Source organism: Pleurodeles waltl, chromosome 2_2, assembly GCF_031143425.1.
Source record: "Pleurodeles waltl isolate 20211129_DDA chromosome 2_2, aPleWal1.hap1.20221129, whole genome shotgun sequence".
Classification (NCBI taxonomy): Eukaryota; Metazoa; Chordata; class Amphibia; order Caudata; family Salamandridae; genus Pleurodeles; species Pleurodeles waltl.
Window position 1 is genome coordinate 243999628 of NC_090439.1, and position 22278 is coordinate 244021905.

A 22278-nucleotide genomic window follows, 5' to 3' on the forward strand; every position below is an offset into this window, starting at 1 on the left:
GTACAAAGCCACAGTCTCTCAAGTCTCCAAGTGGGTGGTTTGCCCACTGCTTGCTCCTGGGGAGTGCAAAGCCACAGTCTCTCAAGTGGGTGGTTTGCCCACTGCTTGCTCCTGGGGAGTGCCAAGCCACAGTCTCTCTAGTCTCTCAAGTTGGTGGTTTGCCCACTGTTTGCTCCTGGGGAGTACAATGCCACAGTCTCCCAAATTGATGCCTTTCTCCACTGGTTCTGGAGGGGGCTTTGTGCCCAGAGTGCTTCATCCTGCCAAGGACTGGGGTAGTGGATGCTCTTCTCCAATGGTTCTGGAGGGGGCATGGTGCCCAGAGTGTTTCATCCTGCCAAGGACTGGGTTAGTGGATGCTTTTCTCCACTGGTTCTGGAGGGGGCTTAGTGCCCAGAGTGCTTCATCCTGCCACGGACTGGGGTAGTGGATGCTGTTCTCCAATGGTTCTAGAGGGGGCTTTGTGCCCAGTGATGCTGCACCTGGGGTGTGGCAGTCCCATTCCCTCACCTGGGTGTCTGAGCCACGAGATTTTCAGGTAACAGGTAGCATGATACTCCATGGAGGCAGAGACACACTCCACCCTGCGGCGACTTAGCCTGCCAACTGCTGGTACTGCCAGTGCTGGTTGTGGTGCCTCATGTAGTGTGTGCAGGGTCCAGGAAATCTCCTGCAGCCTCGGAAGGGTGCCCACTGGGGATGCTGCTGATGTCCGCTGTGGTGGCACTGGCTGGTCCCGTCGCAGGGGCAGGTGGCGGTGGCTGCGGCGGTGTCGGCGGCGGAGATGCTGGCGGTGGTGCAGGTGTAAGCACCTGTGGAGGGAGACACCAGGCCGTCTCCTACAGTCTCGGAAAGGGTGCCCACTGGGGATGATGCTGGGGACTGTAGTAGAGGCAGCAGACGTGCAGGTGGCGGTCGCTGCGGCGGTGGCCACCGCTGTACAGGTTGCTGTTCTGTCTTGCAGAAGGGGTAACACCAGTCCCTCACCGAGAAGCTCTGTGCCTTGACCTGACTTCCCTTTGCCCTTGTGTCCCTTCCCCACCTTGGAAGTCGCTGCTGGGACCTTGGCACTGTCCTCTTTGGTTCTTGAAGAGGCCTTGCTGGGTGGTTGGTGCGGCGTTTCCCTTCGGCATGTAGGCCCCTTCTTCACTTTGGCAGGTGGCCAAATAGGGTGGTCCTTGGCCTCACTAGGTGGCACACTGGCAGCCTTGATGGGTGCCGCCTTTGCTTTTTCCGGAATTGCAGGGACCACAGTGCTCGAGGATTTTGTGGCTGAGGTGCTGGGCTGGGATCTGGACATCCTGGCCCTAGGTGAAGGGGGGGAGGTGTAGGGAAGAGGTCAATGGAGGCTAGGAAAAGTTTCTTAGACACACTGGGATGGGAAGATGGAGGGGGTTTGGGAGTGGAGGAAGAGGTAGTGGTTGTAGGAGGTGTACGTCTGCTGAGTTTGGGTGAAGTTACATGGGCTGGAGGCTGTTGTGAGGTGGATGGCTGTTGAGTGGGTGTGTGCCTGCGTTTGTGTAATTTGGGAGGAGGGCTCACAGACACACTGGGTGAGGACACAGTGGACCTGTGCATGGTAGTGGGAGTGGTGATAGCATGCGAGCGGTGTGTGGTGATGGGCGTACTGGTGATGGAGGTAGTGGCTGAGGATGTAGTGCATGCAGGTGTGAGTGGAGACGAGACAGGGAGGGAGGTAGAGGACGTGGAAGAGGGGGACACAGTGGAGGCAGTGGATGTTGGTGTGTCTGCATGGGTATGGTGCTTGTGTGAGTGCCTGTGGGATGTGTGGTGCTTATGTTTGCCTGAGCCACTTTTGTGTGTTGATGTGTGTGCATGCTGGTCTAATGGTGTGCGTGGGATAGGCTGAGGTAAAGGGGATTGGGTCTGGGTAGTAGAAGTTGGAGGGAGGAGGATGGACACAGGTACAATGGCTGCCATCAGTGCTAAGGCCAGAGCCTGAAATGCTCTCTGTTGGGCCGCCATGCCAGAATGAATGCCCTCCAGGTATGCATTTGTTTGTTGCAAATGCCTCTCGACACCCTGGATGGCATTCAAAATGGTTGACTGCCCAACAGTGAGGGATCTCAGGAGGTCAATAGCCTCCTCACTGAGGGCACCAGGGCTGACTTGGGCAGGGGCTGAGGTGCCTGGGGCGAAGGAGATGCCCACCCTCCTGGGTGAGCAGGCACAGGAAACATGCTGAGGGGCTGCTGGGAGGGCGGTGCTGGTAGGAGGGGTGGCGGCTGTACCTGTTGTTGCGGTGGGCACAGAGGGGCCCACCACTGCTATGAAGCTCCCATCAGAGGAGGAGTCGCTGTCGCTGGTGTCTCCTCCTGTCCCCATCGTGGAGCTCCCCTCGCCCTCCATCCCACTGGTGCCTTCAGACTCAGTACATTCACCCTCCTGGGCCATGTGGGTTGCAACTCCCTCCTGCTCCGGTGCCACTGCTCCTCTGCCAGATGATGCTAATGCACACAAGGACAGGGTGACAAAACAAAAAGGGGGGGAAGACAGAGGAGACACATGGTCAATGCCAGCAACACCACCGTTGGCAGACACAATACACACAGGGAGCATCCCTATGAACTAGGCCACGCACTAACAGTTCTTAGGAAAATCACCTGACCACGGGGGACTGTGCCTAAGCCTATTTGCTGCACACCTGGAACCCACAGGAGCCTGACTAGGTGTAGATGGCCACTACAACTATTGGGGTTGGAGTGCCACAGAGCCTGCCTAACAAGGTACCTACCCTACCAAGTTCACCCAGGCCTAGGAGAACCCACAGCCCACTTCCCCCACCCAGACACCTCGTAAAGTGCGCAGAGTCAGCTGAATGACACTGTGCTCACCCCCTTGTGGCTTCTGTGATGCCCTCAAGCACCCGTCCAACTCCGGATATGCCACCGCCAGGATCCGGTATATCGGGCGTCATGGTGCGACAGGCAACCCTTCCAGGTTGGGAGGCCATCCCCAGCTGGGCCTCCGCCGTCTTCTTGCTCCAGCGGCGCAGGTCCTCCCATCTTTTGAGGCAGTGGGTGCTCCGTCTACGGTAGAACCCCAGGGTCCGCACTTCCTTGGCAATGGCACACCAAATACCCTTCTTCTGCTGGGCGCTGACCTAGAGGAAAGGGAAAGTAAGAATGGATTTTACGCCCCCGTCCGGTTATTCTTACTCATTGGCCACAACTTCCCAACCATGCCCTGAAACACATACACTGACCATCCTTACATGCTGGCCACAGCCGCCCCCCACCCATGTATCTTCCATCCACGCCACTCCATACATTCATGTCCCATCCCTCATGCTCACAGTGTAATCACCTGTTTGTCTGGAGGACCGTAGAGTAGTGTGTACTGGGGGAGGACCCCAGCCACCAGGTTGTCCAACTCCTCCGCGGTGAAGGCAGGGGCCCTTTCCCCAGACACTGTAGCCATTGTCGCTTCCAGACTCAGGTCACAGCAGCACTTGCAGTGTAGGTCCTCTCGTGTTGAAGGTCAGGTATCAAGTGAGTGAACAGATAAAAAATGGCGGTCACATCCGCAGGGGTGCATGCCGTCACCACCGGCGTACATTGTCATTAGCTCCTGGAACTCATATGGCCCAATGATAACCAAAGCTGAATTGCGCTGCGGTCTTCGTCCACCTACTGCGATGCTGCACAACGCCAGAGGAGTTACCTCATTTTTCCTTGACCCTCCTTACAGGTCAGGCAGCCGCCATTTCAGGGGGCTACATGGCAGGGCAACTTACTGCGTCACAGCAATTTTGGGCAGGAATACGGACAGACAGCGCCACACACCGATTACATCACAATAGTGCAAAACACCCTTATGTAACCTATGTGGTAAATGACCCTTTGCTCACCCTTCTCCTCCATAGGGCACATCCGCTGGGGCAGATGATGAGATGACGTCTTCCTCCGGTGTACAGACCCCTGGTGGACCTGTCGACAATGGAAGACAGACACATCATTATCACCTACAGACTTGATTGTGCCACAATCCATGAACTGTGTGCCCAGTTGGAGCCAGACCTGTTTTCATCTATCCCCCATCCCACAGGAATCCCCCATCTAGTGCAGGTCCTGTCAGTGCTCCATTTCCTGGTCAGTGGTTCCTTTCAAACAACAGTGGCCATGGCATCAGGGATGTCACAGCCAATGTTCTCTAACGTGTTGTCTGCCCTGCTGAAACACATGTGCAGCTACATCGTTTTCCCCCAGGTGGAGGATTTGCCCACAGTGAAAGATGACTTCTATGCCCTGGGACATATCCTCAACGTCATTGGTGCCATTGATGGTACACATGCGGGATTTGTCCAACCCTGCAGGAATGAACAGGTGTACAGAAACCGCAAAAGCTACCATTCCATGAATGTGCAGATGGTGTGTTTGGCAGACCAGTACATCTCCCATGTGAATGACAAGTATCCTGGCTCAGTGCATGATGCTTACATTTTGAGGAATAGCAGCATCCCTTATATGATGGGCAAACTCCAGAGGCACTTTGTGTGGCTAATAGGTGAGCCCAAAGTCCCCACACAGTTTGATTAGGTGTCTGTGTATGGGAGAGTCCCTAAGGGTTGGTCTGTGTCTAACAGTTGTCCATCGATATTTGCAGGTGACTCTGGTTACCCCAACCTGTCTTGGCTACTGACCCCAGTGCGGAATCCCAGGACAAGGGCAGAGGATTGCTACAATGAGGCACATGGGCGAACTAGGAGGATTATAGAGCGGACGTTCGGCCTCCTGAAGGCCAGGTTTCTGTGCCTCCATCTGACAGGTGGCTCCCTATTCTACTCACCAAAGAAGGTGTGCCAGATCAACGTGGCATGCTGTATGTTGCACAACCTGGCTTTGTGACGCCAGGTTCCTTTTCTATAGGAGGATGGGCCTGATGTTGATCTTGTGGCAGCTGTGGAGCCTGTGGACAGTGAAGAAGAGGAGGCAGAAGAAGAAGATATAGACAACCGAAAAACATCATGCAATACTTCCAGTGAGACACAGGTAAGATACTGCCACTGCTCCTCTCAAAACAGACTACTGTGGAACAGTGCATGATTCTGCCTTTTTACCTCTGTGTATGGACCCTGAGAGTTCACTTTGCCTTTCCTTTACACAGATCTGGGTACCACATTCTGCTTTCTGCTATGTTTACTGCTGCCCAACAACTGTCATACATTGGTATGTGCAAATGAATATTGACATTGATATTTGTCAGAGAGGTTGTAATAACACACTTGTGAAAGTACAGACTGACTCCAAATCGTTTTCTGATTCAAGAGTGTTTATTTAGATGCTATTCAGTAGAGGGGGATGTGCATTGGGCTGGGGTGATGGTGGAGGAATGTCCATGGTAGAGTCCAGTCTCTTTGTATCACAGGTGCATTGTCCAAGGAGGCATAGGAAGTGGAGTAATGACAGTTTAAGGTGGTCAGGGTGACATAGTGGGACAGAAGGGTGACAATCAGGAGAGTCTTATTTCCTGGCGGGGGTCTTGGCAATGTTCCCTGTCTTGTGCCTGGAATGCAGGGACCATTTACGTGATGGTTCTCCTTCTGCAGGGGGTGGGGTGCTGGTCACCTGTTGGTCCTGTGGCGGGACCTCCTGTCCACTAGCGCCGGCGGACGTGGAGGGCTGTTCATTGTTCAGGCTAGTGTCAGGGGTCCGTTGGTGTGCCACTGTCTCCCTCATGGTGTTGGCCATGTCTGCCAGCACCCCTGCAATGGTGACCAGGGTTGTGTTAATGGACTTCAAGTCCTTCCTGATCCCCAGGTACTGTTCCTCCTGCAGCCGCTGGGTCTCCTGAAACTTGGCCAGTACCGTGCCCATGGTCTCCTGGGAATGGTGGTATGCTCCCATGATGTTGGAGAGTGCCTGGTGGAGAGTGGGTTCCCTGGCCCTGTACTCCCCCTGTCGCACAGCAGTCTTCCCAGCTTGCCTGTTGTCCTGTGCCTCTGTCCCCTGAACCATGTGCCCACTGCCACTGACCCCAGGTCCCTGATTGTCTTGGGTTAGTGGGTTTGCCTGGGGTCCCTGTAGTGGTGGACACACTGCTGACTGATGTGTCCTTGGGACAGTGGCATGGGCCCGCTGGGTGGGTGCCGTGGTGGTGTTTCCTGAGGGGGGAGGTTCAGTGGTGGTTTGTGACTGTGGCAGGGGAACCGACTGTCCAGAGGTTCCTGATGGGCCTGGCTGGTCATCTTGCTCCAGGCGTGCAGAGCTGCTGTCGTCACTGTGGGCCTCTTCTGTGGGGGGACTGGATATGGCTGGCACCTCCTGTCCGGTGACGTTGAGTAGGGGTCCTAGTTATTGTATCTGTGTGTGCCATCTTGTGCAATGGGTGAGTTTCCCTCTATTCCTGTGTTTGCATTGTTGCCTTGGTCCTTGGGTGATTGGTGATTTTGTGGCCTGGGTGAGTCTCTCTACTGGACATGCTTTGGTGATGGGTGTCCATGCAGGTCTGTAATGGGTGTCCATGCATTGGTGTTACATGCAGAGCTTGGTTTTGGGATGTGTGGGTAGTGATAGTGGGGTACCTGTGAGGTGTTGGGGTGATGGGTGTGAGGGTAGGGGTAGGAGTTTGTGATGGCATGCAGGTATGGTGGGGGATATATAATAGTAAAGGTTTGCCTTACCAGAGCCCAGTCCTCCTGCTACTCCTGCGAGGCCCTCAGAATGCATGATCGGCAAGACTTGCTCCTCCCATGTTGTTAGTTGTGGGGGAGGAGGTGGGGGTCCACCGCCAGTCCTCTGTACGGCTACCTGGTGTCTGCATACCACGGAATGCACCTTCCCCCGTAGGTCATTCCACCTCTTCCTGATGTCATCCCGTGTTCTGTATTGTGGCGGATTACGGGATGTGGGTCATAATATCTGTAGTGGATTTCCGCTGTGGCCATGGTATCTTGACGGCTGTCAGCTCGGCGTTAAGCGGGATTTACCGCCAGGGTTGTAATGAGTGCCAAAGTCAGTATTGCACCCAAGTAGACAGATGCGGGTTCCTGGTTGGTGCAGAAGATTTTCCATGCCGGATAGATGAATGCAGTATAGTTTGCGTCGCTGAATTCCGGTAAGAAGCCTTGGCACACGCAAAGCTCGCAGTTAGCGGAAAATGGCGCTGCCTGGGACCAAGAGGGACCTGGTGGCCTCTATCCAGGAGGGTGAGACAGAGGGGGCTCTCAGCAACTCAGAGAGCCCTCAGAACACCAGGCAGCATGCACAGGGGTCCCACAGCACTGGGACAAAGGAGGTTCAAATAGAGACCCATGCAGCATGTAACAAAGGATTCCCATGCCGCCTGAGAACCACTCAGCAGGAAGCTGTCCATCGCAGGATAGAGTGCTGGGGGCCTAAGCTGTGCTGTGCATGAAGAACTTCTTGAAAGGTCGCACACAAGCCTTGGCAACCGCAAGTCACATGGTGCATGAGGGTACTGTCTTGCGTGGGGAGGCAAGCTCTTACCTCCACCCATGTTGGACAGCTGGACGTTGGGACTTTCGGAGTCACTTTAGTCCACCACCTGTGTTGCTGGATCCACGGCTGTCACCTGTGGAGGGGGACCCAAGCCACTGGTCGTCGCTGCAGAGAGGTGCTTCTGGTGCAGGCTGAAGACAGGCAATCCTCAGAGGATGCATGACCTGGAAACTGTTGCAGTTGCTGGCAGGAGCTGAAGTTACAATATTGCAGAAATCGCCTTTGCTTCTTTGTTGCAGTTTTGTAGAGTTCCTGTAGCAGTTAGCCGTTGATCCTTTGGTGGAAGATAAAGTAAAGGATGCAGAGGATTCCTGCTGAAGTCTTGCAATCAGAATCTGAAGAAACACCCAGAGGAGAGGCCCTAAATAGCCCTGAGAAGGGGATTGGTCGCCTAACCAGGTAAACACCTATCAGGAGGGGTCTCTGACGTCACCTGCTGGCACTGACCACTCAGATGCTCCCAGAGTGCCCCACCAACTTGGAATCCAAGATGGCAAAACCCAGGGACACTCTGGAGGAGCTCTGGGCACCACCCCTGGCATGGTGATGGACAAGGGAGTGGTCACTCCCCTTTCCTTTGTCCAGTTTTGCACCAGAGAAGGAACTGGGGGGGTCCCTGAACCAGTGTAGACTGCATTATGCAAGGAGGGCACCATCTGTGCCCTTCAAAGCACTTCCAGAGGCTCTGGGAGGATACCCCTCCCATGCCTGTAACACCTATTTCCAAAGGGAGAGGGTGTAACACCCCTCTCCTAAATGAAATGCATTGTTCTGCCTTCCTGAGATTGAGCTGCTCAAGCCCCAGGAGGGCAGAAGCCTGACTGTGAGGTGGCAGCAGCTGGGGCTGCAATGGAACCCTCAGATGGCTGGTATGGCAGTACTGGGGGTCCACTGTGGAGCTCCCAGAGTGCATGGAATTGTGCAACCAATACTGGAATCAGTAGGAGAAAAAGGAACCATGGCACATCCACATGTTCATAATGATGTTCTTTTATTCTTCTCATGTCATCATGGTCACAAATCGAGTCGATACACTACTATACTATTCAATGCATAGACAGCCGACACGTGTTTAGTTGTTCACGACTTTATCAAGGATGTGAAACAATATTATAAATAAAGTATATATAAATGAACTGGTAATTCCAACAGTCCAAGAAAACATATGGTGTCCTTTAACCCTAAGAATAACAATCCACCCATGTTGTGTTACGCCAACTGGGTGCCAACTGTGTTATCTCATAAATTGTAAAGTGAACACCCTGGTATCGTCATATGTGAAATGGTCTAATTAAAGTCATCTATATAGAAATGTGTCCACCATGTGTAAGACAGATAAGCGTGAGAACAAGTAAACATGCTGCAATACAAAAAGAAGAGGTGTGAGGCTGTAGTGAAGGTAAGGTGAATGGAAAGAAAGTTAAAATCGATCAAGCGTATAATGGTAACTGTCATACCTTTTTAACAATTGATAGGAAGACCATGAATGAAATTAAGTCTCTTATGGACAAATCCAAGAATACATTTTGGTATTGGTTTCCAAAATTATATCAGGACCATGATAAGTCTAATTAAAGAGAGAAAGAGGGGAGGGGACATATTTAATAGAAAATGACATATGTAAGACAAATGATTTACAAATATGAGGCAAAAAAGTATATGGAAGGGTCTGGAATGGTACCGTCCAAGAATCAAGCATTAGCGGTAAAAACTCGACCCGAGGGGCATAATATGAACGCGGCGTTATGAATAGTTGGCAAATACAGTAAAATGCAGATGCTAAAGACCCGTATAAGCGGGCACATAATGTAATTCGAACTGAAAGCGGAGGAATCAGCAGTCTTAGTAAACATCTCCAAGGTTTATAAAGTGTAAAGGGTGCATTCAAATAGATTAACGGTTGCAGCCCATGTGCTTAAGTACCGTGTTCGTGTAGAGTAATGACAAAAGCCGGTAATGGTAAGTCAGAAAGCACAATACCGAAGAAAAAGGCGTAGCATCTTACCCAATATGGAGAGGTTCAGCAGTATCAGATTAAACGGCGTGTGATGTAACAAGTCGTACTCCGGCAGATAGCCGTTTATATGTATTTGCATATGGTGAAGATAGTAAAAGGACTGCAAATTGTCCAACCTCGTAGTCGGCGGCCATATTGTACTGAGAAAGTTATGTAAAGAACAGAGGAAATAGTGAATGATGCACTACCTCTAAAATAGTGGAAGGTGTCAGTGAATATAGAAAAAGAAAATAGGAAACAAAAAATAAAAAAATATAAAGAGATAAAAGGGGTGACATAGGAAGTTTTACCAAGTAAATAACAGCCCAAGATCCAGCGTACAATGGTAAAATGATAATAATAAGACCAACTATATGTATCACACTATGCATATGGAAAGGAGCATTGCGAATTGTCACATAGATATACAACAGTGTGGGTACCTGCTAATATATGTATACACATGAATATACTACGTATCGCAAGAACGTACACTAGTATTTTAGTTGCTGGACATATGTTGTGAAGCATGCATATGTGTAACATGTAGGTCCACGTATGTTAGCCATGTATTTTAACAAATATAACATTACATAGGCAAGTATTGCCTACTGATTAAGTCTGTGTCAGTATGAACAGTAATAACATGTGTGCCACATTTAAGACATACATAAGGATCATGTATACGTATATAAGTGAGAATTATACCATATATGACAATGAAATTACAGAAAGACATGTAGATCCTTTTCTAGATTTAAGCCTTCCTCCACCGCACGTAACTGGATAATCCACCTACTTTCTAGGCGTCTCAACAGGAGAGTCCTATTGCCTCCCCTGGGGCATCCACCCAGGGCGTCAATAGCATGCGTTTTTATGTCAAGTATTTCCCGTTGGGCATGTGCAGAATTAAAGTGTACAGCAAAAGGATATTCTTTATTATTATTTTTAATTGCTCGAATGTGTTCCTGTAAGCGCTCTTTGTAAGGTCTGATGGTACTCCCAATATATATTAGCTTACAAGTACAGATAAGACAATATACCACATATCTGGTATTGCAATTAATGAATTGTTTGATACGATGAGTCACACCCGTATTGTAGCAAAAGAGTTTCATTTTATCCATGGTGTAGTCACATATATTGCAATTACCACACTTAAAGAAACCTTGTGGAGGTTGTGGGATCCAGCTATCCCTGGTGTCACTGGGTGAAAAGCTATGGCATAACCTGTCTCTCAAAGTTCGTCCTCTGCTATATACAATATCCGGCCTACTCCTGAGGCCCTCCCTCAAGGTGTCATCAGATAGTAATAATTGCAAGTTCTTTTTAAGGATTTAGAAAATATCAGAGCTTGCATTACTGAAAGGAGTAATGAACCGTAGACCCGTCCCTTTGGTAGTCTTCTTGGGTGTAGTGTCTGTTAGTAAGGATGATCTGTCAACCTTACAAATTCTCTTGTAGGTCTTTTCCCACAATTGGTCCGAGTAACCTCGGTTTCAAAACCGTTGTTTCAAAATTCCCAATTGGTGTGAAAATTCCTGTTCCTCACAACAATTGCTTAATCTGATCGCCTCACCATAGGGAATAGCTCTTATTTGTGTAGAAGGATGAGCACTGGTGGCATGCAAAATTGAGTTAGTTGCAGTGAGTTTTCTATAGAGTTTCGTGTAGACTTTATCCTTCTTGGTATACAAAGTCAAGTCTAAAAAGTCTACACTTGTTGTACTTGAGCAGCAGGTGAATTGGATATTAAAATTATTAGTGTTGAGGTGACTAATGAACTGATCTAATGCTCCAAAATCACCCAACCAGAAAAGTAGAACGTCATCAATGTAGCGTCCCCAATATATGATGTGTTGTGTGAGTTCAGGGGTACACCTACGCCAAATATGCTCTTGTTCATAATACCCCATATAGAGATTAGCGAAGGAGGGTGAAAATTTGGCCCCCATCGCAACTCCCTGTGTCTGTTGGTACCAGGAATTTTCATGTAAGAAAACATTATTGTCCATGACAAGACGAATAAGGTCAAGTAGCATATCAGAGTGTCGTACAAACGTGGCATCTCTCTTGTCCAAAAAATTTTGTATGGCAGTCAGGCCGGTCTTTTTAGGTATACATGTGTATAAGGATGTTACATCCAGAGTTGCTAGAATGTGGCCCTCTGTCCACTGATAGTCTGCAATTAAACAGAGAAGATGTTTCGTATCTCGAATATATGATGGGAGATTCTGCACAAATGGTTGTAAGTACAGATCTATATATTCAGACAGTTTCTCTGTAGGTGAGTTTATTCCCGATATAATCGTTCTGCCGGGGTGAAAGTATGCAGTTTTGTGTACTTTTGGGAGTATGTAGATACATGGGAAACTAGGTGTGGGATTGAACAGGTACTTGAACTCTAAGTCCGACAGAAGACCCATGTCCCTCCATGTACTCAATTTGGTTTCTATATCCCTAGTAACTTTAGCTATAGGATTGTTGGCTACCTTACAGTATGCCATATTGTCAAGTAGTTGTGTATTGATCTCTGCAATGTAGTCAGCCCGATTCATTAACACAATGTTCCCCCCCTTTATCAGCCTCTTTGATTACTATATCTTTCTCCTGACAGACGGCCCATAGTGCTTTGCGTTCATTAGCAGTGATATTGTGTGAAATAGTCCTGGATCTGGCTTTGTGTCGTGCCTCTAATCGGTATAGATCTTTGGTGACTATTTTGTAGAATAAGTCAATTGCACTATCCGCTGGTGTGGTCGGGGTAAATCTCGAAGTGGATTTCAATCCACTGTGGCAAGTATTGGAGATTTCAAGTCCTAGATCTGATAGTATTTCATCATATGAGGGTGTATGTGTGGTGTCAATGGAATACTCTAAGGATAGTAGTGTCTGTATATCCTTAATGTCCCTAATGGATAGAGGACAGACTACTGTGTTGCTGAACGTGGGATTGGTCATATTCCGCTTGTCCTTAAAGTGTTTGAAAAGTTTACACTTGCGTATAAATTTGAACAAATCAATGTGTATCTCAGTAAAATTAGGTGATGATGTAGGTATAAACCCAAGTCCCTTGTTGAGAAGACTCAATTGTTGTGAGTCCAAAATTTTATTAGACAAATTGGTTACAAAGATATTACCATGATCAGAGATATTGTCAAGGGCATGAGGATCTAATTCTTCATGTTCTGTGCCGTTGATCTGGTGATCACTCCTGTCTTGCCCTTGTCTAGTTATGGTATTTTTCCTTTTTCCCCTTCTAGTTCTCTTTGGTGTATATACTGTCCGGCTATGGTTGATATTTGTCCCTTGTGGAACCTCTCTAGTTCTAACAAAAAAGTCGACTTGATGTTAGAATTGTTGATGTCGTCCTGTGACAGGCTATTAGTATCTTCGCTGTTTGCACTGGAACAGCTGGACACATCCGTGTCACTAGTTCTAATATTGGAATGTATAGGGGACTGAGATCTGGTTTTGCTGCTTGTCTGTCTCTCAAGGTTGATGTTATCAAACTTACGGGAGTAAGTAAAGACCCTCCCTGTGGCATAGTCACCTGCGTCACGTTTCAGTTTATGCATTTTTTTCTTCCTGACATACTGTTGATGTCTTTGAAGTACCTCTTTTAGGATAACATAGTTTTTGTCTATTGCTTCAGATAGCTTTGTGTCCTTGATCTCTTTCTCTAAGTCACTAATTTCTACTAGTAGTATCTCCCTTTTCTCGTTGGCATCCCTAATAAGGATGTCCATAATACCATACGAAGATGTAATAAGCAACTGTTCCCATTCCAGTAGGAGTGTGGGATTCAAGTCCCCGAAGGATGGAAAAAGCACCACCCATAGCCCTCTTGGGATTTGTTTAATCTGTAAATACTTTTGTAAAATGGTGGAGTCCCACCATCTAAAGAGTTCCTGTTTCTTAAGTCTTTCCAATCTTATAAACTTTGTCTTAAGCCCCTCTTTCTTCATATTTGTGTCGCTATGAGTATTAGTAGATGTCCCTGCACTTAAATCAGTGCCAAATAGTTCTGGAATCAGTATTGGGGTACAATTCCCAGTTGTTAGACACCTTACATGGCCATATTCAGAGTTACCATTGTGAAGTTGTACATAGGTATTGATGTATGTGTAGTGCACATTTAAAATGGCACCCCTGCACTCATGAGGTCCGGGAAAATAGGCCTGGACAATGTGGGGGCACTTCTGCTAGTGCAGGGGTGCCCTCACACACAGGTACTTTGCACCCAGCCTTCAGGGTCGGAAGACCTCACATGTAGGTGACCTAGTGCAGTGCAAATGGCTGTGAAAAAGTGCATGCACTATTTCACACAGGCTGCAATGACAGTCCTGTAGAAGCCTTTGTATGGGCTCCTTATGGGTAGCAAAAGAAAAGGTGCAGCCCGTAAGGATCCCCTGGAACCCCAATGCCCTGGGTACCTAGGTACCATATACTAGGGACTTATAAAGGGGGTCTAGTATGCCAATTTGGAGTGAAATACTGGGTTACCAGTATGTAACTACAAATCTGGAACCAGAGAGAGCATAAGCACTGGAGTTCTGGGTAGCAGGACTCCAGTGACACTGTTAAGCATACTGACAAAAATAGTGAAACAGACTGACAAGTAGGCCACAAACCATGAGCACTGGGTCCCTTCCTGGCAGGATCCCAGTGACACAGTTAAAACACATTAGCAAACACTGACAAACATGCCAAAAATGGGGGTAACCATGCTAGAAAGAGGCTACTTTCTCACACTCATCATTTCCCAACTCAATGTCCTTGTGAGCATGCTGTGGTCGTAAAGGGTTGGAGGGTCCTGCACTTGGTCTTCAGTCTTATGGAGTAAACGCTTATCTATCAATAGTTAGTCAGCTGCAGAGCATTGGGAGTAGTCTAAGTGTACTGTGGAATTGACCAGTACTGTGGACATCTGTTCCCTGCTTTACCTTGTCAGTCAATACAATAGCAATTTCACACTGGAGCAGGTCTTGGACTTCAGATCAATTTATGCAGTAATTCTAAGGATTGTTTTCCTTATCTATCTAATGCTATACTGGCTTATTTGCTTGGGGCTCTGTCCAAATGAGCAATATATGTGTGGTTAAACCCTCCTGCAATCCACAATCACCTTCTAAAAGTAGCAACGTAAACTACAAGTTGAGTACAACACACATTGGCATAGACAATAAGCCTGGTCTTGGCAAGTTATTCGGCATGTGGTATTTCTATACCGAGAACCTAGTCAAAGGGCAGCAGTCAAAGGCCAGCATTGAGTCAACAAATAATAGTAGAGGAAGCTAGAAGGTAGAGAGCTAAGCACTCTGTACCTTCTCAGGCACTGATATGTATACACTGCAAAATGTTTTAAAGAGTTTTTAAACACTGTATATTTTTAGTTTATATTGTCTTAACTGTATGAATATGTATGTGTTCTGGCTTCAAAAATGTTTTTGCACAGTACAAACTAGCATCTCGCTTATTGGTTTTATGGGGCCTTTTAGATAAGCTGTTGAAGGTGGGGGGTAGTGTTTAATTGTAACTCTGTGTGGGAGTATTTTATTTCGCTTATGCTTTAATTTGTCCTCCTTGTTGGCATCCCACACTAAAACTGCCATTATGATTCTGCATGCTCTAGTGTTTCTCTTTTCTCCTGATGCCATCTGAATGCCAGACTACATTAGATCAGCTGATTCGTGTTTGCACAGTGGACACGCAGCCACTGGCACGGCAAATACAAGCATGTCTGTGCTCATCCGTGTCTGCTCTGGGCCCAGGGCCCAACATGCTGCCCAGTTTGCCTCTGAGGACCGCCAACAACATTTCACATGTGAGTTCCTTTGATCTGTAAGGTTCTCTCCACCTACTACTGTTTTTCCAGCATTTCTTTGAAACCTCAATCCCGCCTTACAATGCTTTTAGTCCTTCATTGTAAGTGAAGGGATAAGTTAACCAGAAATGTTCTTAGTCACTGAGACAGGGAGTCACTCAAACAACCTGTGAAGTGCAAGGCAATCTCCTACCTTGGCTCCTTGGAACTACTAGAAGATAAGTTCTATTATCTGTTTGTAACAGAAACCTGGATCAGGGAGGATTCTTGCCCAGATGTTGCTTTTGCAGTACTGTCTAGTTATGTAATGCCCAATGTGAACTGGCCAGATAAGGTAGGGGGGAGGGATAGCCTTGATCTGCAAAGAGAAACTTGTATACTCCCCTTGGCTTGTATCATATGTGCATGACATGAAATCACCTGCTATATCATTAACAATAAATCATAAATGCTCAGTAAAGTTCTTATTAATTGACAGACCATCTGGTCCTGCAAATAACTTTATTAGTTGATTTCAAAAAGTAGTATAGTGTTTCTGGAGACTGAGGGCCTGATTACAACTTTGGAGGAGAGTGTTAAACTGTCCCAAATGTGACGGATATCCTACCCACCGTATTACGAGTTCCATAGGATATAATGGACTCGTAATACGGCGGTTGGTATATCCGTCACATTTGGGTCTGATTAACACCCTCCTCCAAAGTTGTAATCAGTCCCTGAGTCTCTAGTGCTATTGGGGGATTTAAGCATTCATTAGGATAATACTCTGGACACTAACACCTTCCGGAGAGCCAATATCTGCTCGGTTTTGGAGCATCAGCTGCTTGTCCAACAGCCAGCCCACCAGGTAGGCACTATATTGAATCACTGTGGATGCTGTTGAGGAGGTTTTATGTGGTGCCCATAAGGCGATCTTTTTCCACTTGCATACGGCTGGAGGCACACATTCCTCGTAAACACCCACAAAAACTTTCTATCATACCTGGACAAAACTGGACAACATAAGACTAAGATATTGTTTAAAAACTTCCAAACTGGATATTCAGTAAATTACTAATGTTGAAAATGCTGTAAATCAGTTTAATTCCTGGATTGTAAGGGCCCTAGAACAGGTGTTGCCTCTTAAACCTTACACATTGCTGTCAGCTCCCTGGTATTCTCAATATTTGACTCAGACAAAAAGGAAATGTATAAGGCTCAAGAGGATTTGGAGACAAGATTATTTTGAGGCAAGGAAAGAAGCTTATAAAATAGAACTTAGAATATATAAATGGCTTGTGAAAGTCTCTAGGTATTGTTATAATCATAAAAAAAAATCATGTGTGCAAACATCCCCACTAGAGAACTTTTTGCCGTCTACAACTCTCTAGTAAAAAGTATGCAGCATCTACTCAAGGCTCCCCCAACTAAAATACTTTTCTCAGAACTGGTGGATGTCTTTCAGAATCCAATTTCTTTAATTTTATCATCATTCACCCCGACAGCGAAATCTAAAGGTAGACTGGATTAAGGTACTCAACATTTGAATTGATGGTCAGATTTTAGACTTATCAGGGAGTAAGATGTGATAGCTAAAATTTCTATAATCGTTGGCCACTCCGTTTGACCCTTCTCCTATTTGGATTGTTAAAGAGCTAGACCCCTTTCTCTCTCCTTTCATAACTAATATGTGTAATAACTCCTTAGCCAAGGGTATGTACCGCTCTTTGTAAATCAGCATTAGTTACTCTGCTCTTAAAAAGGAGACTCTAGACCCTAGCATGTCCTCTAGTTATCAAACTATTTATCATTTTTGTTTTTTGCAAAAAGCCTGCAGAGTTGGGTAAATACACAGCTACCTTATTATAGTCAAGAAAATTGTATTTTTAATAGGCACCAATCTGGATTCAGAATTTGTCTTTGCACAGACACCATCCTTACAGCGGCTACCAATGACTTCTGTACGATCTTGGATGGGGGAAGTTCAGTGGCACTCATCCTCCTTGATTTGTCAGCTGCCCTTGATATGGTTTCTCATGCTATTTTATTGCAAAGGGTATTTGTTATTGGCCTGAGAGACAAGCCTATCAGATGGTTTAAATCCTTTCTGAAAAATAGAACTCGGGCAGTCCAGATGGAAACTTTCCGCTCAGATTTTAAAGATATTGCCTGTGGTGTTCCTCGGGGGGGCAGCTCTCTGTCCCACTCTTTTTAATATTTACGTTGCTCCCCTGCAGATTTGATTGCCTCTTTTGGCTTTCAATTTTATGGTAATGCAGCTGATACTTAAATAATCATTTGCCTGGATGTCAACATTTCCCAACTCCAGGAGAAGTTCAAAGGCTGTTTCGTCAAGGTAGCTAGCTGGATGAATGCCAGTCCTCTACAGGTGAATTCGGATAAACCTAGGTTTTGATGTTTGATAATCCCTCAATCCTGTCCTCTTTGTGCTGATCCCAATTTTTAGAAGAATTGCTGGAACCAGCATCCACTGCCTGCAATCTGGTCTTGCTATTTGATAACAAACTCTCATTTGAGTATCATTAATAAGTTAATGTGTACATGCTTCCTGTTAATGAAACAACTAAAGAAGATTCTCCCTTTTATTCCTCATCATTCTCGACAGTTGTTGGTGAAGCCCTGATTTTAAGCAGAGTAAACTATTGCAATGCTGTCTATGTTAGACTTCTGGATTACCATGTAAAGGGGTTACAACTACTACAGAGTGTGGCAGCTAGGTTGATTTTTGAGAGGAGTAGGTTTGACAGCATCTTGTGTTTAGTTGACCAGTTACACTGGCTCTGTGTTCATATGAGATGCCAGTTCAAGGCTCTTTGTATGGTTCATAAGGCCCTTTACCAAGTAGTAAGTTCTTTGAATAAATCTGATATGTGAAAAAACATACATTCCTTTCAGACTGCTTTCAGACTGCTTTGCTCGACCTCAGCCTATCTGATCACTGTACCTAAATACCAGAGAGCAAGATTGGGAGGACAGAGTTTTTCTGAGGTTACAGCTCAGGCATGGAACACACTGCTCCTGGATTAATGCCTAGAGCCAAATATCTAAAAATTTGGCAGGGCTATAAAAACCCATTTGTTTACATAGGCTTTGCCTTGAGCCATTAAGTATGTGAGTTGCTGTATACAGCGTATTAGTTTGCTAGCACGAGGACACCCTCGAGTAATTACACTCAATAAAACTAATAAGTGAATAGTTTGTGGACTATTAATACACTGTGATGTAGTGTTTTAAAGAGGTGCATCTTCAACTCTTTTCTACATTAGAGCAGCATTGTGATAGTCCTGATGAATACAGGAATGTTGTTCCAGATCCTAGGTGCATAGGTGGAAAAGGCCTATTGTCTTATTTTTCTCTTTTTACAAGTTCTTATTCTGCAGACCTACAGTGTTATGGCTGTGGGTGTGTTGAAAACCACCAAAGATGGTGAACTTGTCAGCATTGTGATGACTTTGTAAACAATGGTTCTGGTTTTGAAGAGGGTGCGGCTGACAGTGGAGAGCTAATGATGTGATAATAGTAGGAGGGGTTGAACAGCTGCTCTGAAGTTGCTTTCTGGAACACATTGTTCCATTTTCCTTAGGAGAGGGAGCTGGTACAAGACCAGCTATGCTTTTGTTTTGGGAATGTGCTCCTTGAGGGTGAGGTTGGTGTCCAGGGTGCATCCAAGTGACTTTTTATTTAGTGAAAATTGGAATTCAAAGCCATCAAGTTTCATGACACTGAGTTATGTTTGCACTGCTTATTGTTTGCCGTCAGCGTAAAAACAAGAATAGTATCTTGGTCGGGTTGAGCTTTAGGTAGACACTTAGCATCAAGGTCTCGATGATTTGCAGACAGTGTTAGAAGTGTTTGGTGTCTGACTCATAGGAGACTTTCAGGTAGAGTTGTGTATCATCAGAATATTGGTGAACTTAATGCCGTGACCTGTGGGATAGAGTACCAGGCACCTCCATGTGGAATTTAAAGATGACAGGGAACAGCATGGAACTCTGAGGGACTCTGCAGGTGTTAGGGATCATTTAAGACCTGGTCGTGGCCATGTGAACAAACTGGTTATGGTTAGAAGGGTAGGAGAGCCAGTGAATGAACTGCAGCAGAAAGCAGTCTTCGTGCTGCAGTGTGATATGAAGCCAAACTGGTAGATATGCAGGAAATGATTAGCATTAAATATAATTTTGGAGTTGAACATTGACTTCTTTTTTTAGTGATCTTGCTGATAAATGGTAGGTGAGTGATGAGTCAGTAGTTAGTGAGATCATCAGGGTCTAGTTTAGGTTTCTTTAGATGCGGGAGGGCCTGGCTCATCTTGAGATCTTCTGAATGGATGCTATGAATGAGGGAGACATTGAAAATCATGAGTAGGGGTAGAAAGTGTCCCCAAAGAGAGCTTTGCTGAACGAAGATGGCAAGACAGCATCATCTTCAGAAGTGGCTCTTTGAGGATCTAGTGTGTTGGCAAGATCTGTGAGGAATGAGCTTTGAAGGATGACCATTGCAGGATTCTGCAGAAAGGGGTGGGTGTAAGAGATTAAGCAAGTATGGATTTGTTGATGTGTTGCTGAATCGTGTCTATTTTTACATTGAAGAAGAAATTGATGGCATTGCACTTTCCTGTGGAGTGAGGAATAGGTGACCCCAGTAGGGGGCCGATGCAGTGTTTGTCTTGAAGAGTATTCTACTTCTGTTTGTGGCTTCATTGACAGTGTTTGCATAGCACTTTCCTTTAGCTGATATGGTGAGCTGTTCATGTGTTGTGCCAATGCATTTAGGTATCATGAGGCCATCTGGAGATTTGTTTTTCTTCCATTTTTTCTTCCTGTCTGTGAATTGGTCACTTAAAACCAGCAAGGGCTGAAAGTTTTGGTTTGCATTTGTGTGCTTTAATTGGGGCGTGGATGTTCACATATTTTTCCATAATTGTGTTGAGGTTGTTTTGAAGACTGTTGGTGTTGCAAGTGGAGTTGATATGGTGAGAAATGAATTCAAGTATTAGGTTATCTATGGAAAACTCTTTTAAGGATCTGAAGGTTTGGGCTTCTCTTTGGATTGAACATGATTTGTTAGCAGTATGATGATTAGGGAGATAGGGTTGGTGAAGTTGTCAGTCCAATCGAGGGGTATGGGTGGTTTGCATTGGATTGTTGGTGATGTTGAGAAGACAGCTGCCATGCTGAATATATATATATATATATATATATATATATATATATATATATATATATATATATATATATATATATTTTTTTTATTTATTTTTTTTTAAATTACATCTAAACATTCATGTAGGTTAATGATTGTAAACCTCATCTATGTTGCCACTAGAGAAAAACACCAAACATTATCTAGTTATTTAAGCCACATTAATAGCATTACAGTGTCACATGTGCCCCTTAAAGTTCAAGCTCATGCAGCTGATAAATAAACAGCATTATCACAATTGTGTGAAGGGGAAGCACTTTGTTTTGCGGAAGCACACAACTTCGGACCAATGAAAACATGTACTCCTGGCTCCCAACATGTGGGTGGAGCCAAAGCCCCTCTAATGATGATCACATAATTGTCTGGCAACAGCTGTGATGTCAATCTTGACCATATAAGGGTAAAATTTCAAATAAAAACGCATTGGCAAAGTAAAGTATTTGCACTCCAGCCCCTGCACTGAAGTCCCCTTCTTTCTAGTGATATATCTGTGACCAGGAAAAATGCTGTAACACATCAGTTTGGTAACATCTCAAGAGTGCAGTCCTTTTTATTTAGGTGACATTCTATTTTTTTTGGAAGCAATATAGAGAAACCTGATGGAAAACTAAAGGAAGTACTAGGAATCCTACAAAGAAATATTTTTTCTCATACACTGATCCACAGATAAAATTCAGTGCAACAAATTGGCAGATTTGGGTTATAATCTTCTGGAGACTGACCTCAGAGCAATCAATTTTTATCTCCTTGATGGCAACAACCTGCTCTCCAGTTTCCGAGATATCCATCTATCACCATGAAAGAAAATGCTATGTGGTAGCTCTGAATCTATTAAAACAATGATTCTTAACCTTTTGCCTTCTGTGGAGCCTCAGTTAAGTCTTTACCAGAAGGTGGATATCTCGGCCTAAGCAATTATGATGATTTGAATTGCAAAAAGATAAACAAAAATACACAATCAAGCATTCTTCAAACAAATAGGTAAATGATTAAATGTTTTATTTAATTCACAAACAAATATAAATTTTAATTTTAATGGGAAAGTTGGAGCGTTTATAATTTAAATTCAGGCCGCTCACTGTGCTTACTATATTTAGTTTGATGCACTTGTCCAATCTGAAGGTACACACCTAAGTTCAAATTCCTTTACATGGCTTTAAAATGTTTAATTTTTCACTTGGTTCTATATTTTTTATACACGTTAATAATTTGTTAATATTCTAAGTAGTGGCTGATACACTGAGTAGGCGTTGCAGACCATCAGGCGTCCACAGACCACAGGTTAAGAACTGCCATATTATAGGACTGCGTGAATTGGTTTCGTAGCAGCATCCTCCCTCAAAAATGACGAGTCCCTTCTAGAAACAAGAGAAAACTCACCTCTTGTAGAAGCACTTTTTTCTGGGATGGAGGTGTGATGATGTAATTGCTGGGCGCAGCCGTGTCTCTCAGGGCCAGGGCAGGAGAATGACAGACTGACATTGCTGATAGGGTTATCAAAATATTGGACCTGGCTGCTAGCGTGCCTTCCGCTGGAGTTCACAGAGGGGGCACATGCTGAAGTGTCCTTGCCAGACCAACTGGAGAATTTCGAAGCAATGCTGGCTATGGTTATTAGCTTCTGCACACACTACCCAACCTAATACCTCATGCAGTTCCAACAACCAATGCCCCCACTAATGTTTTTTGTTCTGTATGTGGCAGTGAATGGTCTATGTGCACTGCAGCCCATGCCAGTTAAGCTAAAAGGTGTACATCTCCTCAACATGTAA